Consider the following 19597-nt stretch of genomic DNA (forward strand, 5'->3'; position numbering starts at 1 on the left):
TAAAAACATTTTTGCATTTGATTTTTTTTTTTAACATAATAATATTATACATAAATTATTTTCTCTTCGTCGTGTTACGGTGAATGATTAACAGATAAAATTAAATTATAAGTAAACATTTAATCATTAATTATTATGTATGTATATTTACACATTATAAAATACAAACACTCTATACTCGTATGACGTAAAACATTAAATAATGATATTTATCGAAATGTTTCCTAAGGGACATTCGGTCGACACGGAGTGTCTATGTGGCCATTCTAAAATTGTTTTCTTAAAATTTCCACAATTTATTATGTTGTTAGTTTAGAGTTAGATTAGGTTATTATTATTACGTCTCAAATCGATAAATCGTGTATTTTATTCAAATAGAATTCTCACTGTGTACCTACGAGTGTATATGTTATAGAATTGCTTATAAATAAATACTAGTAGTATGATTATTATAGATAAATGTACCTAATTATATTAATAAAACAACTGGGCTAAAAATAAGTAATAACTAAAGCTAACTGTTGATATAATGTGATGTACAATATTATGTAGTATACCTACGTTATTGTTTAATAATGCGTACTCGGGCCCGATATGATCTGAGTAGTCGTCTCACGTACTATAACACTTAAAATATATTTGTACAATGATACGTATATACTAGCTATGTGCCATGTAATAGTACTGTCCATCCTACAGTAGCCACTTCCAGTTTGGTGATCTATACGTAATATAGGCGGCGTATATATTATTATTATTGTCTAACAACTATGTCCGTTATCGTAATCATACATACCTATGGGTTTTTTAGGTCTGCTGCAATTGCGCAACGATGTTTGTGCCTCAGGTTGTTTCAATGCGTGCGTCATTTTTGTCCAAACATTAAAATAATAATATTATTGTTATTTTATTCCATACGCGCGATGAGTTCCTTGTGTACACATCAGCACATCTGTCCAATAAGGCGGGCATTACCTTTTTTTTTCATAGTAAGTTTACTAAACTTCTGACTAGTTAATTTTTTAATTAACCTAAGACCTTAACCAGTTAAAGAATCCTTTAAAAAAATTTTGATTTTTCTAGTTAATTTGAAAAATAAGTCAAGTTAAAAACATAATTTCACATAATATTTATAATGATGTCGTTAAAACGAATAAATAAATGACTACTTATACAATGATTTAAATATAAATAAACAAATATATTATATTATTTATTGATTTAACAATAATGTGTACTATTTACCTAAACCACTTCAGTTAGTATGTATCTAATAAAAAGTATTAATAGTATAGAATATTAGAATGTATGTTTAACAAAATATTTTGTTAGGTAATATTTAAAAAAATATAAAAGTTACATAACAACTATAATATACTACCTAGGTAGTAATTTAAAACATTAATTGCGTCTCTAGAGAATACCAAAAATAATAGTTTTAATGATGGATCCCGTAGAATCTTTACCTATTTCCGGATACAATTGATACATTGTAATAGTACAGCGAGAATATTAAAGAATACCTACCTAGTTATTTATTAATATTGTAATTTCAAATAAATTCAATTTTTGTCGTAAAATATTTCGAGTGTTTATAGCGTTATTATCATATTTGCGTCAAAGATTTTAATAAAAACGAACATAAACATTTTTTTTGAGGTGTTAAGTAGAGGTTACTAGTAAATTGTATTTTATCGTTGATTTGAGCTAACATTAAATATATTAATGTTATAATTGGTTTTCTAATTTCTAAAGTATAAAAATTAGATTATATCGTATAGTAGGTATATCGTATAATATGTTTAATTTGATTAAATGGAAGGGCTTAAAAATAAAAAATTAACAGAGGTCTCTGCAGCAGTCACGGGCGTTTACAAATGTTTATCGCGGCCATCAATATAACACTCATCGAAAAGATTGGCCATTATTATACACAATACGAGTACGTATATCATTATTCATTATAACCACGAATAATGATAATATATTGATAACGATATACGATAGTATAAAATGTAATAATGGTTTTAAAAAAAAAAACGATCGTCTCTATAGATCAAACATAATTGTTTGCGTTGTTATTATTAGAGCATTCGCTTTCACTTTTACTACAGCAGGACAAAATACATATATTATGTTATGTATGGTCGACTTCTGTCCGAATAGTTCGCGGCGTTCAAGTCGTTTTCGATAATTATATTATATTATTATAATCGTATGTATCGTACCACTCTGTAGCAGTGCTGTACACCAAATGATTAAAATATACAGTATTTTGGAATGTTTAAATCACATACTGCATATTATATTACAAATATCATGTACCTATATTATTATTTATAATAATTTAAACTACAACTGTAGTATTACAATTTCTTTAGCGCTCTTAACGGTTTTTCGTGAAATTTTAAATCGATATGAATGTTATATACTGTGCCTAGCAAGTTAGAAATTTAATATTATAACATGTATAGTTGTAATAACTAATAAGCTCAAATCATCTGCAACTGTGCTATAGCGTGTAATATTTTAAATATAGATGAATAATCTTATTTTTTTTAGACGAGATTGGTAGACATCGAAATAGTTTCGCGACACCTGCAGTTCACTGGAGAAAGCAGATCCTCCAAAATTATTAAATTATTTCATTACCGTTAAGCTTAACAAAAAAAAAGAAATAGCGATTCTTGATTATTATTTTGAATAATTATTAAACATATGTCATGTATATTTTCTTGTAATAGTTACATCATTTTTCTTTTCTTTTGTAATAATTTTTTTGAGCGATTGGTGTTGTTGTCGGCTAACCAAGTTTTTTTGATGCCACTAAACATTTTATTATTTCATGCATTTATAATTTATGGATATTTATATAAAAGCACCTATTATGTGTAATGTATAAGTGTATATTTAATTATTAATTTGAAAAAAATATATTTTGTATATTTAATCAATTAAATTATTAAAATGATGTGTCTTAGATATATTATTTTTGAATAGTTTTTAATTTCTAAAATAAACCTGCTTATAATCGTGTATATTTTATCAAGATTTTTAATATATTCATAAATAATAAATTTATTGTACCTAGGTAAATAGTATAGATACAAATTGTTCATTTGTTTTTAGATTTTCCTGTCGTCAGCTAATGGTTTTGTATGTTGTTCGATATCCGTTAAATATATTTTTAATGAAATAGAAAAAACACACGCGAAAGCGACCAATCGGTAAGCCGCACTTCCGGCTGACCTAACCAATCGTGAGCATTAACTCCCAAGTTCCTTGCACAGTTGCGCTGAAGTTGTACACATTCTGTCATAATAATGCACACATCAACAACAGTCGACAATATTATTATTATATTACAACTGCTAGTACTCTAATATAAACACATTTTTCTGTGGTTTTCAAGCATTTTTTTTTTCACTCATTTCCGTCATCTTAGGTTAGATAGGTGCATTATAAATGTGTAAAAAAATACTATGTTGTGTGTGTGTACCCACAATAATCCGCGTGCAGCTTAATACGTAAGCTACAAGTAAACAATCGTTACGTCAACACACGATTATTTATAATACTGCATATCCGAGTGTCTATATTATTATGTGTTCTTATGGCTTATACTACCGGAAGTGGATTTTCGAATAACTCCTACTCATCATCATATGCGTTGAACTACAGCACAATATTGTCTATAACCGAACGTGGTTTAAGATTCGCAAAAAATAACCCGATACTATGTATATTTTCTTTATCGTACGTATCATTATATTATATTACATACATTTACCGCTATCATTGTATACAGTTTGTCTCAGAAGTTCCTTATCTCTTATAGTATCTCTATGAAAAATCAAAATATTTAAATATGAAGTTTTCGCAGCAATTATTAATTACGAGTAGTTAGAAACTTCTAATAATAAATTACAAAAATTTTTTTAAGTATTTAATTTATTCCATTTTTAATATAGTTAACTCTATGATAATGTTTTAGTTATCATCAATTAAAGAAAAACATTTTAATTTTGTGATTATTGATCAAGTTACATGATTATTCCACATAGAAACATATAGTATAGTATAAAGTTAGGTGGTTAATTAATTTTCGAATTTTATAAAAAACTTAATTTTTTTTTTTAGATAATGAGTAAAATAGATCAGGTGAATCAGAGAGTAAAATAAATGTTGACCACATCTTTAAGTTCTAAGAAGTGTAGCTTTAAAATTTAAGTTGTAGCTTTAAAATTATCCATATGTATAATTTATTAATATCGGTGCGTAGTGGCTGGAAGTTTGTTCGATAGATTAATAAGGGGATGAAAAAGGTGTTACAAATTACAATTTTGTGAATGAGTACTACACGGAATAGGTAAGGATCTAATATTTTTAGATAAATTAATTTTTGCCGAGGATTAATTAAAGCATTGTGGTATTTTACTTTACTAACAGATAGATACATACTATTTTTATAATTTTATACGAAGTCTGCAAATACTTAATCTGCTTTAAATTGATTAATTTCCACCTCAATTTAATTTTTATAACTGTTAAAAAATATGATTTAAATAATGATCATCTTGAAAATCTAAAAAGTTAAATTTTATAAACATTTTTTTTGAATTTTCGAAAAAAAAATGTTGAAACTAATGTACCTACTTTAATTAGATTTGTTTTACTTATAACTGTAAAAAACTCACATTTAAATATACTGAATTGTCATGGAGATATTATAGGTGATACGGGATTCATTCTAAAACAAACTATATCATATTATGTATAGTATAATATAATAATATATATTATATATTATTATATATACTCGATATTTTAGATATATATGATATAATAATAAACTTGCTATTGTATAATATATGATATACAGTATACCTTATACCTATTTACATTAAACGGGATGATTCTTTTAACCTCAAAAAGTAAGAATATTTTTAAAGGTTTTCTTACATAATTTTAAGTAAAACTTACAAAACAATATTTTAAAAACACATTACATTTTTTAAGCTTTTTACTTTTAATGATAGTATACATTTTTATTTTATTATTCCTAAGGATAATATAAGTATAATAATCAAATTTCTAACAAATTGCAGTTTTGATGGACGAATTAGAGCTGTATAGGGGTAACGCGCAAAATGTTGGTCCACTCCCTCATCCAAACTTTAAATAGGTACCTACTTATTATTAAAAAAATATTTCTAAAAATGTAATCTACTTTTCGAAAAAAAAATATAGTGTTAACTTTTAAAACAAAATCATCTGGAGTACACCATATTCACTCTTGAGCTACTTTATGTACAGATGAGATATATATGAGATCAATTATTTTTTAAATTTATATATTTTTTCAGAAAAAACATTCGACGATATTCCACAATATGATATATATAATGTACATATTGTATAATGCTTAGATAGATAATCGCAGTTCTGATTTTCCATATGACATTTGATGTTTGATTTACGTATACTATACCTACTATTTTTTTGATACAATATATCAGCTAACTACCTAATAGTTACGATTAACAATTATAATTTATGACTTTTTATTTTTGTCTACAATTGTTTTTAATGATGTTTACAGTTTATATACGTAAAAAGTACAATATTTGTAGACTTTTTAATAGAACAGAAGAAGTTTCATGAGTATTGACATTATTAATTTTTTTTTTTTTACATTGCTCCTTGACACGAGTAGAACAAGTGAGACATAACTATTTATTAATATTATGATGTACCTATCATACGTATATGATGTTCGAGGAGTGTATATTGTTTTATAGGCAAACAGCAGGGCGGGTCTGATTAAATTATAAACTATAAAAACATTCATTTACAATTTAAACGTCGGTTTATTATTATTATTATGAATTTGAAAAAGAAAAGTCATATTATTATTATTAAGTATTAATGGCTTATGAATTTAGTAATATTATTGTTGGTATTCTGCGTGAATGTAGAATTAAACGTTTTTAACACCTATTACGCGTAGGTATATAAAGATAGTATTTTTAGCGAATGTTAATAATATGTAATTATTATATAATTTTCCTAGTCCATGATTCCATGTTATGATCAAATTATTGTATTATGTCAGTGTTAGAATTAAAACCGTAAACGGTATATAGGTACGTTCCTTATTATAACTTATTATAATTACAGGTATAAATGTATGTTTATGTTGAACTTCGTCAAATTTTGTTAAACCACTGCATGTACGATGATACATTCAATTATTAGAAGTTCGTGGTTTTGGTGGTTCATAATAACTTTTTAATAATAATAATTACCAAACCAAAATTTTTGGAAAAAAAAACTTTACGTAATTTAAACATAACACTGTTAGAAGCGAAGGAGAATCACCATCATCCGCTTTGCTCTAAAATGAAACGATAATTAGGCGTTTTATATTTCATAACTTATTATGTTATACAGTTATTATTACAACATGACATCACGCGTGTATGATATTATATACATTACATTTACTATGATGTGCATCTATAGTCTATGCACTATGCACACAACAATAATATAGTCCAGCAATAATTAAATACTTCCATAATATTATATTATATTATTCGATTATCCGGAATAATTATCATTGCAGTTTCATAAATTTTATTAAAAACGTAATTATTTATAATATTATACGGCGTTAATTGTTTATAACATGTGTGGTAGGTATATGTACGACGTACGTGGGTGATGTCTATATTATTATGCTATATTGCTACTGTTAAAGTTTTTAATCTGCTATTTTATAATTGAACGTAAGCATATATAATAATGTAGTAATGATATTTAGTATTTAAATTACAATTAAATAAGAAAGTACTTTATCCGGAAAATGTATACATATAATGTAATAATTAGTTATTCCGTATATTTACAGGATTATAAATTGTTTATAACTTATAAATATATTTACATTATTAATAAATTAAAGTGAACACAAAAATCATTAATGTTTCTACTTGTTATACAAATTATACAAATATGGTCTTACAAAATTAATATTAGATATATTGACAGTAAACCATTATAAAAAATTTCAACATACTAACTAGGTAGTCAATTAATCATAATTTAGTTAATACTGCATAACTACGTCATCCGAAGATTATTCTTTCTAAAACTCCGTTAAATGTAAATGACATAGATTTTTAAAACAGTTATTTGGTTTGTTTTGACCATGTACAGGTTTAAAATAATATCCAATCATGACAATTATTTTATTTCCTGTAATCAATGTCAACAATATTACATAATATACTAAAACATTAAAAACGATAGTTTTTCGTGGTAAACTTTATATTTGACATTTATGCGTTATTGAAAGATAAAAAATAGCCTTGTCACTACAGTCCTTACTGAATCTACTGACGAAAATTTTTTTGAATATGGATTGAAAACTATGGATTTATATAAGAGTCATCCATTTTATGGTTTTGATTTATATAGTAAATATATTCATATTAATTATAGCTAATCTTGTTTGGCTGCATGGAGTTGCCTGTTACAAATTAAATAATACCAACGAATTTATCTTATTTTAAACTGCATTAAAAGTAGGCTACATATATTTTTAACAAATTTATTTAGTTTTGAGTTTTTTACCAAATATAAAACATATAGGTATAAAATTATATTCAATTATAATGACTATTTTATTTTCTGTAATCAATAAAAACTCTAAACAAATAAAAAATATTCGTTTTTCGTGAGCTAATAAATACCTAAGCAAGTACTAATTTTAACAATCAAAATTTAAAAATTTAGCTTCCAGGTGAACTTTTTCAAATATTAGATTACTCGAAAATGTACCAAATTTTAGAACCACGATTGTTAATAGACTTGATCGCTTATATTCACTCACAAAAATTGCCTTTTTGAATATAGGTAAACAATATTAATAATAATACATGGATAATTTATTTAATTTAATTTTTAAACATTCTGAAATTCAAAATGATAACTTAAAATTTTTATGGTATTTTGACTCGTATAACGCACCATTTACTACGAAATTTATAACAATTAGTTGTGAAATTAGTGATGCGTATATATTTGAAACAAACCTGCATAACTTAATGTGACATGTATTATGCAGCATATACCTACTAATAACTGATTAGAGACAAAACTGGATATATGTATTGACTCTGTCACATCAACTTATACTAAAAACGATAAAATAGTTCAAAGAGTATAAAATTTAACGTAATCTTATCTATCTTAATGAAATTTAAAGACTGAAGTACATAATATTATTGAACTATGATGGGAAACTTACAAAAAACCTATAAAGTGTATTGTATATTTTATGTTTTATCGGTTTAATTTGGTTAGAGTATGAAGTAACTATAGTGTATACCTATACTTAGGTTTTTCATGAAATAACATCATTTAGTTTTTTTGACAGAAACAAATTATATACTATCTATAATAATATATAATTAGACTGTTATTGTATTAACGTCACGTTACCTGAATAGTTGGAATAAGTGGAAAACGTGAACATGATCAAAAGTACGAGTACTTGTCTAAATACCTATCAATATTATTCTTAATACGATTTTTTTTTTTTTTTTTTATGTTACATAAATACATTAGACCTACGTCCTACATAGTACGTATATATTGTGTATTTATTAATAGTATGATCTTATAGTGACTATATAATACTTATACTCACACGTTTCACACGAGATTTAATATATGGGGTAGCCTAATTTTCATCAGGTGTCAACGTTTTAATTTGTTTCGGATATTTTATAAACATTTTACGCGCGTCGAAACACAACTTCTAGTCTACTTCGTGCAGTGTACATTACACGTTATATTATTATTGTATAGAATATTAGTCCGCAGAAGACTTTCTCGGCCATAAAACGCGATGCGTACCTATCTACCTATAATATGTTATCATACATAGTTATACACTATACACCTATATAGATACCGTATACCTATGCTGTCCCGAGATGGACCAGTGTTACAACACTACGGCCTATGAATAAATGGTAATTAATCATTTTGTGGATATATTATATTATAACCAGTGCGGTTTTTCTGCCCTCGTAACTGTCACGTGTGTTCCTATATACGTATGTACCTGGTACATAACCGCGTATCGTAGTCGCGCGGCTTAACCGGTTGCGTGCACGATTCAAATTTCATTCGTCTGTCCCATTGTGATAACAAGCTACTATATATATTATATTATAATAATGTCGTATAAGTATAATATAAATAAATAAATCGTGTTATTAACATTTCCGCGAGTGAAATGTAAACAATAAAAGTCGGAAGGACGATGACCGGAAGAACACTTTTACACAATTATTACGATATTAAACCGCGGGAATGTAAAAAAAAACTATTCACACTTACACACCTTAATTATACAAAGTGATTTTAGTAAACATTTGTCTTATTTTTATGAAAAGTATTAGTGTTTTTGAAAATATATAGTTTTTTTTTTACATACCTATACATATAATTAATTACAAGTCATTACACATAACATTTTATACAAATATTCTGTTTTCTATTATTTTAACATTTTTTTACTTTTTTGTATGACGAATATTAGAGTAATATAGAGTATTGGAAAAATGTATGGTACCATACCTATATGTGTCATTCCACTCCGCTTATCAATACTTTAAATACTTATTAATTACAACCAATTAACGATTCGTCCAAAATTCGATTTTTATGTATTGGAACTCTCAGAAAAAATATTTTTCTTTGGAACATGAAGTGAAAAATGTAACAGTTTATGTTCTAATCATGTAATTGAGCGCTTAATAAAAACAAAACAAAAAGATTTAGAGGTGACTTTTGCTGCCAAGTTCAAACTCGCGGTGTCTTTATAGGTATCTATTATAATAATAATTATAGTATTAAACTGCAGATAGTTTGACATTTTTAAACTTTTAGGGATGAAAAATATTTTATATTTTTATTCGTGTTATGTAAAATTATTAATTGTTTATCCCTAAAAATATAATGGAGTACTTGAATTAAAATGTTTATGTTAATGGTCCTCATTAACTACCACTATTTCAAATTTCAATTATATGATAAAAACGATTTTCCACAAAATTCCAATTAACTCTTTTATCAGCTCAACCCTTTACATAATTATTATTTAAGTTGTTCTTCATTTATTCGTGCAATAATTAGCTATCAGTTAGACCACTATACAATAAATTATAACTAAATTTATGTATTGTATTAGACATTAGTGTGTTTGATAAAAAAATTTCGTATGACATTCATTGACAGTAGGATATTTTAATATTTATCACCAAATCTTGTTTTTGTCGATTATACCTGCCGATTGTAATTGCAACGGATGCAATTATATTAATGAAAAAGTGAAATCAACATATTATTAAAATAATATGCAGAATATCTGCACATAAACGAGTTTTGCTGATCGTTTTATCATAATCGTCTGGTACTTGGTATTTTAATAACTGTTAATATTTACATTTAATTTTCGTGCAATTGAGCATTACGGTGAATGGGCGTTTGATGTTTACATATTATCGGGTGTTAGTAATAATTATGTAAAATATTTTTAATTATTTAATAAGATTTCTATAAGACTATCTGAATGAAAGATTGTGAAGAATTATTGTATTGGTTAAGTATTAGGTATAGAATATTTTTTATATATCTACTAGATCAGTGTTTCCCAACATTTTTTAATGGTGCCTATAAATGTACTGCTTGTTGGTTGCGCAACCCACCCCCACCAACACTAGAAAAAAAAATGTATTGTACTGAATTACTTGATGGAACTGGTTGACCGCTGAATGTTTTTTTTTTTGACATTATTTATTATTATTTATTATATATAGAGGTATCAAACAAAACATAATTTAGGTACTTTTAAATTTTTCGTTAAAATTATTTTCATGTATATTTTAATTATAGGTCACTGCTGGCGACCCATAAAAAATATTTCACGACCTAAGATTGGGTCGCGACCCATAGATTGAGAAACACTGTACTAGATCGTAGGAATAACTTATGAATAATTGAGAAGTGATTAATGTATACCTTACTTTAGGTAATTATTTTTACTTAAAAACTGTCGAGTTACAAACAAACTAAATACTGCATTATTTAATAAGCTGTCTACTGTTTATAACAGTCAATGAATAAACGTTTAGAAAGGCGCTAAATGCGTTTTGTTCATTAACAGAAGGAATTTTAGTATTTTCGTTTTTTTTTTTACTATTGATTAACTCGGAATATTTTAGTGATCACACAAATGTAATTTAATGTTAACATGCATAAAATGCCTATGCTTGTTTTGGAGGCGAAAATTAGCAAAATGAAAAATATTATTTTTTATTATCAATTGATGTATTTTTAGTTTTTTACAAAAATATGGGTGGTCGATACCTATCGCAGGTTCAGTTTAATTATGTGAAATAAACATTAATGCATTACAAAGTATTTTGGTTAAATGATTCGTCAAATCTTAATACGTTTTGTATTCGATATTTCGATGTATACCAATAATTTTATGGTTTGAAAATAAATATTCAAGCTATCTACAACTATTCAATAAATGAATAAAGTATTTGTATGGCATATTCCGTTATTTAGTACATATGATACGTAACGTTTCTATAAAATAACACATTGTATATTTAGTTACAAGTTAAAAATTATAACTTATAAGTATCTGTCGGGTCCTATTAAATAATTCGTTTCGTTCTTATTGTGTGTTGCAGCCTTTACGACATTAAATACATTTGCAAAATGAGTAGAAACGTAATCTAACCTAGCACGTTAAATAATAATAAATAATAATAGAAGTCTTAAAAACACTAGTAAAGTAAAATATAATAACAGTAATAATACGTTCCGTAGACATTCAAATTTTGCTTAAAAAATATTTTTAGAACAAATAAACATGGGATGATAAAATTAGAAACTAACAATATTATATCTACTGATATCTTGGATAGCTTGATTCATTTGCATGCATGTAATAACTGACTAGTTAATCACGTGAACACTAAAAACGATTAATTTCACGTACGTAAAGTAATTTCTCATAATATCTATAGTTTTTTTTCCTTAAAAAACATATATTACGTAAACCTAACCTATCCTGGAGACGGAGAAAGAGACTGGGAGATATTGAATATTCGTGGGCGGATTGCGACCTTGCGAATTTCTTGATCAACTTTCTATCGGACGTAATATAAGCTCTTTCCCATTTTATACATTATATTTGTTTAAACGCGTTTTACATACATTATGCGAGTTCATACATGTCGATGTATTATGTATTATAGATACTACCCACATCCATCGCGGTTTCGGGAAATTATGCAACGACCAATATTTTTCCTATGACCTTGCACCTGAATCATTTATTCGAGTTTCTGATGCTGGATGTATTCTGGTGTTAAACTATTAGAATAAAAAATGTAAACAAATGTTTGGTTAGGTATTTGTTATTAATTAAGTTAATTCTGAAAGTTAAGTGTTCATTAATTAAAGAAAAACTTAATTTATAAAAACTTTATGTACGAGTATCAATTTTTTATAATAAAGGGTATTTCTTATGTTATTTATTTTCATAAAATGTATTGAAATAATTTAATAACGAAAAATATTTAGTACCTAATTGATAATATCAATTAATTGTAAGAAATTATTCCTTTCAATAATAATTATTACAAAATTGAACTAATACTGCAACAAACTCAACAAAACTAATTATTTTATTAAAATAATTAATCATTAAGATTATATGAGTTTCAAATGTTGTCTTTTTTCGGAAAAATATTTGAGGTACCTATTATAATATACATTAACTTAGTATTCCTTTAGTCAAACTTATTTTTAAAATTTTATAAACTCAATTTTTAAACCAATATTAATGTAACGATAATTATTTTTTTGTTTTTGATTATGGTACATTCCTTGATTTCACACTCGTAATAAATTGTATGTTTACAAAGTATTTGACATAACTGTAGTAATTTTGAACGAACAAAAAACTATTGGACACCGAGCCGTTGACGAATGTACTAATCGTGGCGTATAGTACGCCCGGAATTCAACAGACTCATTTATATATAATATTGAAATAACAAACTGAACTTAATTCAAATATTTTAAAGTAGCCTAGACTCGATTTAATTTTATTCGATTTTTTTTAAGGATTTTTAAATGTGTTACGGGTTCCTTTTAATCCAGGTTAAATTCCTGATTTTTTGAATATCTATAAGTAATAATAATTATTGACCATATTAAAATAAGTAAGTATAGAAAATATTCTATCACTTTTGCAACAGAGTAATTTACGGTTTTATTATTGTCATTATACGGTTTTAGTTTAATGGTCATGTAGTCGAGTATTACAAAGTTTATATTATAATCATTTTGGTATCCTGCAGAATAAAGTCATAATACGTAAAAAGAAGTTAAGAATCAAAATTCAATAGGTAATATTTTTTTTTTTTTAAACGAGCCCCGAATATTAGAAAAAATATTATTTTAAATCACAAATACACTGTAATTATTATTTTTACAATTCGTTGAAGTATATAATTGTTATAATTTACTATGTTTCCGATTTGATTCTTCTATGCAACATAAATTGCTCCCAGAGCTCATTATCACTACGGACAGAGCATAAGAATACTTGCATTAAATTACATATGTTCTTCAGAACAGTCGACTTTATTATTTATTTGAGAGTAATCAAATAAGATTTACAAGAATATTAAAATAGCGGTTGTTTTAATTATAGTGCTATCATTTGCGATCAGTGCGTGTTAGATTTCTTATTGGCGTTATCTCGTTAAGTACACAAGCTTAAAAAATATAGGTCGAAAAATGTGCTTATGGCCTATGTGTAGCTTTTAAATGAGTCTAATACATAGAAACGACTAATTAGATATTTAAATGTAGGTGGTACTTAATAAGAGTTGTAATATTATACGAGTAGTTGCGCAATATCGATAATCCTTTATAATCCTTTGCCCACCCCTAAACTTCAGTTGGATGTATCTATAATATATTATATTATTGCTATATTTTTGTATTATAAACATTAACTATCGCGTAGCTATAAAAAAAAAAATAATAATAATAAATCAAATAATCAAATAACTGTTGCAGTTATACAATACGCAGGTGTATATAATATACAGGCTATAATTTAAGTACAGTTACAGAAAACATCGTGGCGTGGCCAGTTGCAGACTTATGCCAGCTTAAGTGGTTTCAGTTGCAATGTATATAATATGTGTAGGAAGTCCGGACAGCCTATCGAGTCTGAGATGCGTGAGATTCTTTGTAGTTAACCATTGAATAATATACGTACATTATTTTTGTCTTCCGCTATTACTTTCCATTTCAAACGTTCATAAATTAACCGGCTCCAAGGTCATCTGTATCTGAAGAGAAAAAATAATTCCCCGTATCGTCATCTATAAGTTTGAACGCCGGCTAGCAGACCGCTCACCCCTTACCGTATTTGCTATCTGTATCCATCATCGTTTTTTTTTCCGACAAAAATCAACAGAAAATAGTTGCTCATAAAATGATAATAAGCATCCATCGCTATTTTGGACTATTGTGTCGACTTTGGATTCCTCCAGTATCGATATTGACTACCTCGATCTATTAAAGCTCATTTTCTATGTACTTTTTACAGAATGAAACTTTATTGGTTCAAACAACAATATTTAAAATTTTGAAATTTTTTTTATTCAATTTACGCTACTCATATATTATACGAATCATCTGTCTAGGACTTAGCCGTTTTATTTTATCGGTATATTTTTCATCAATTCCTTCTGCAAATATTTTTAATTTATGAAATGATCTATTTTTAGCGGTTACGTGGACTCGTTATATTTCAGCTAACTTTCATTGGTTGATTGTGTTTTTGTGTTTTAAATTATAAATATAAATATTTGATTATTTTTATTCGAAGTAATATCTATTATATAGCTTATATTTATTTGTTTTTAAACGATTTCTAAAATCCTATCTTATTAATATGAGTAATAATACTAGTAGGTAGCTATAGTTTTTGAAAAATTATTTACGTAAATAAATTTATAGTAATATTATTTAAATAATATAAATATATAATTTGCATCAAAATTGTCATGTTTTTTTGTTTTTGAGTTATTTGTTTTGTATAAATAGACGTTCACAATATTTATAATAATATTTTTAAGTATAATCCAAATCGAGTAAAATGATGATTAGCTCATAAATTATTTATTTATGTATTATTATTAGCATATAGATTGTATAAAGTTATCAAAATAAAATGTTGGATTTTTGTTAACCTCTTGCCAAAATGACCTAATTTTTGTTACCTATTATTTGGCATAGATTTCCGGATTCAAATGATTCAATATAGCTTCGGGCAAATGAAACCCAGCAATAATTATCTTTTATGTAAGATAATTGACCCCTTGACCACAACAACTGGCTTCGAAGATACTTGCATATTATGCTTATTTGGTAAAAATTATATAATGCAGAATTATTGGAAAAAAAAAACAGTATTTTTATAAATATTAATATTTTTATATTGATTTATTATAATCACGTATTGTCTTTGATAAAAAGATATTTAATTACCCGTCTAATAACTTAAGATCGATGGCGAAGAAAACAAAATCGTTTAAGTATCACAAATAAGTGTAATAGATTACAACATTATAAATCAGATTATTTTACATTTTTTTATATATTAAATAATATACGTATACCAAGTGATGAATTGTTTAATGGAGTACAATACTGATTCGATGGACTTAAAAACTGTATATTATTGTAATGTATCCAGAGAAAGTTTTTTTAGATGACCTTATAAAGTACTATTATCTATTCAAGCCAATCAACCGTACTTATAAAAACCACAGTGATCATAAATAGTACATCGTGGTTTAAAATTATTAAAATAACCGTCTAAGTAATTTAATAGTTATGAAAGGACCATTAACCATGATTAAAAGATATCATACCAAAACATCTATCTCCAATATATATTACCATTGACTATATATGTATACTCAATGATAATATTACGTATGTTATAAATAAAGAAATTTTAAAAATATAGATCGAGCAATAAATAGGTATAAAATATCATATCGTATACTTACCAAATTTAATTAAAAAATAATGAAATTAAAATGATTTAAACAAAATGTAACAATACCTAATTAGTAATTAGTAATTACTAATTAAATTAGTACATAATCACATAATATATACATACACATACACGTGAAATAAATTTAATATTTTTTTAAATTTTATATAAAATTCAAAATAACATTATTTAATGTATTAACTATGATAGCTAAATACATATTTTTTATAATACGTGTGTTAATTAAAAAATAAACTCATACTAAAATTGAAATATTTTATATAACCAATGATACCATTTATCAATTTTAACATTTTTTTTAACATTTTCCGAGAGAAAAATAATCACACGATTAGTTTATTTTAGTTTTTAATTATCATTTCTTATAATTTTTTTTTTTTTTTATAAGAGTTTTTTAGCTTTATAATCGTATAGGTACTTAAACAATACACTACCTATGAGTATATAGTAATCGGAACTAATGTAGATTCGTTACTTTTTATAGATGTGATATTTATGACGACTTATTAATAACTTTTTAAATCTTTAGCAAGCTGTGTTTGGGTATATTTAACATAGGTATATCGTATATCATGGTTTTTTATTGAATTTTCATGCTTAAATTTTTAGTTAACTTCACATAGTATAATTTATATACCTAACGTCTCAGCATAATCTATTTATAAATATCTCTTCATGGAACTGTCGAATAAACATAAACATTTTAATATTTAAAATTATACATAATTTTGGTTCATCGATAAAAAATTAGAATTATCCAATGACACTTGCAATCAACTAAGAAAATCCTCAAGTGGTGCATTTCGTCAGGCCATAAGTAATGAGGTTAGCAAATACACTATGTATACAAAACTTAAGTCACCGAGTAGTTCCACCAAATTATAGCTACACTTATGCATTTGAGGATGCTACCGTGAAAACGATTTGATCAAGAATCAAAATTTGAACCTATTTTTATTGAGACCAGATAATATGTTTACAACTCCATGCAACAACGCATAGCGGGAATAGAGAATTACTCAGGAGTGGGTAATTGCATTATTATTTTTATTTAGAACAATTACTGCCTATCGTTGTTTTTTTCACTTATTAAATGTATAAAACGATTGGCTATGCTTAAACGTTAACTAATCTGCCAAATAAAATCGAAACATCATAAATATAATTTATTTAAAATGCATAGAAACTGCAGAGTGCAAGGAGGAGTAACACACTTACGAGTGTGCGGAGGAACCAACGTCAAAATCCTTTGTGGTTTATCATATAATTTATATCTGATACTGACGATCATTTTTTTAGAGACGGCACAAAATAGTTTGAAATCAAAGTTTAGCACTTAAAGCAGAATTTGATTATATTTAAAATTTTTTTAATTACAAGTTATAACTAGTTTTTAACTATTTATTTGTGCTTAGATGCTTTTCCAAACTACTAACAAACATGAATATAAACAAGTCATATTTTATTATTATTTATATATACATATTAATACGTTATACTAAAGTAAAACTATACCATATTAAAATAAATCACATAACGTTTGCTTCAAAATCAATAAAAAATAAAAAAAAGCGGAAGTAAGTTATTTCTCTGCTGTATAATAGGACGTGTCAAGTGCATCTCATCATTGAGTAAGTCACTGTAAAGTAAGTGTTAAATATGAATTAAATTAAATAACATTCACGTATAAGTAATTTATTTAACTTTTAGTAGTACAGTTGGTTAAATTAATTGTTGGTAAAAACATTTTAATATAAAATTATTATCTCGTGCAATACACCTATAGTGAATATTCACATTATATATTATTATTATTAACTTTTAAGCGAATGCTGACTTATCCACGTAAGGTTGTGGTAAAAATAAGCAATAACAAAAAATTAATCTAAATTTTTTAAAAATTTTATAGTGTATAAAATAATATATAGTATTAAGTAACTACAAAAAATGACTAAAAAAATCTATCTTTAAAATTGAGAAAATCTACAATACTGCCTATTTAATCAAATAACGGTTGTTTTTTATAAGTAACGAAAATACCGGATAAAAATATGTTATACAACTTATAACGGTAATACCTGTTTACCCATTAAGTTGTAAGTCTAGAAAACCAAAAAAGACGTTTTGATGAGTAGTATAGAGTTTAATTTGTACCTCATCTTGGAGTAGGTTACAGTAACTGATGTTAAATTATAACCTAATTATAAAGCATTGGATACGAAAGTCAATTCTGAGTGATGCATCAATTTTTAATTTTAAGAATAATATAATTAATTGTAAGTAATTCTTAACAGGATGAAGTTGCACTAATTTTTGACCTTAAAACATCGCGATCGTATAAAGGTATTACATAATAATTATTATAGTATTATATCGTTATTAACTTATAAGTCAATAAAAACTTATAGTAGAATACTAGAATAGTGGAAATAGGTTTATGGTATAAATAAATAGTTTAAAATTTATTAGTCTAAAAATTTCCAAATTTTTTCGTTTTTAATAAATGTAGGTAATAATTACTAGAGCTCGGATTTTGTAATAAATGTTTATTTTTATGGAAGTGTGATAGAAAGATAATTTGTATGTATAAATATATTTTAAATTGTTTTGTTTTTTAATGAAGTTAACTTTATTTTTATGGTTTTTTTGCTTTTTTCCTTATTTGGTTCTTTTTTTCTAATGTTTACATCATTTTTATGAAATTTTAACATATTTTTATATGTATTATATTTCAACTATATTATTATTATTATAATTTAGGATGGCTGATAATAATAACTAACATTATTGTGCAAAAATTGTAGCTTTACCAAAATAACTGTAATTACAAGTTTATTTACAACTTAAGAAATGGGGAAATTATTTGAATTATATCTGGTGACTTAACCAAATACATCAGTTATAAATTCCTTTTTTAAATATTTAATTGAATGTGTAATTTAAATTTTTTTTTGTAGAATTAAATTTAATAAATGCTTTTTTAAGAATTTATCTTGTTACAAAATCTGAGCCCTAGTTATTACGAAAATCCCTGAAATCTTTCAATTATTAATATTTATGAAATTATAACAAAATAACTTAAACTTTATGAAATAAGATCGTTATTGTTTATTTAAATATATGGATTTGTCAACTTTTTTCTTCAGAAGTCTATAAAACAATTTTTTTCTTGTGTATCTTTTTTTGATTAATTTTATAATTTTATGAGAAACCTTGAATTTTCAAACATTTTGTCTTAAAAAAATTAATCTTACTTAGAAAATGATAGTATAAATATTTAATGAATATTTCAAGTATTTACACTTATTTAGAAAACTGGTATTGCGCAAATATTCTTATTTATCGTAATTAATTTATAGTTTTCTTTGTAAAACAATGTATTCATTAAAA

The 19597-nt window shown here is 25.5% G+C and overlaps 1 long non-coding RNA gene across 1 annotated transcript; it reads left to right on the forward strand.

Moving 5' to 3' along the window:
• The first annotated feature begins 812 nt into the window (after nt 1–812).
• On the forward strand, nt 813–2669 carry LOC112600785. The gene is made up of 3 exons (XR_003115016.1): nt 813–989; nt 1823–1942; nt 2563–2669. It is a non-coding gene; the product is annotated as an uncharacterized LOC112600785 (long non-coding RNA).
• The last annotated feature ends 16928 nt before the right edge of the window (nt 2670–19597 follow it).

Source organism: Melanaphis sacchari, unplaced genomic scaffold, assembly GCF_002803265.2.
Source record: "Melanaphis sacchari strain LSU unplaced genomic scaffold, SCAv2.0 Contig0_pilon_pilon, whole genome shotgun sequence".
NCBI classification, from domain to species: domain Eukaryota; kingdom Metazoa; phylum Arthropoda; class Insecta; order Hemiptera; family Aphididae; genus Melanaphis; species Melanaphis sacchari.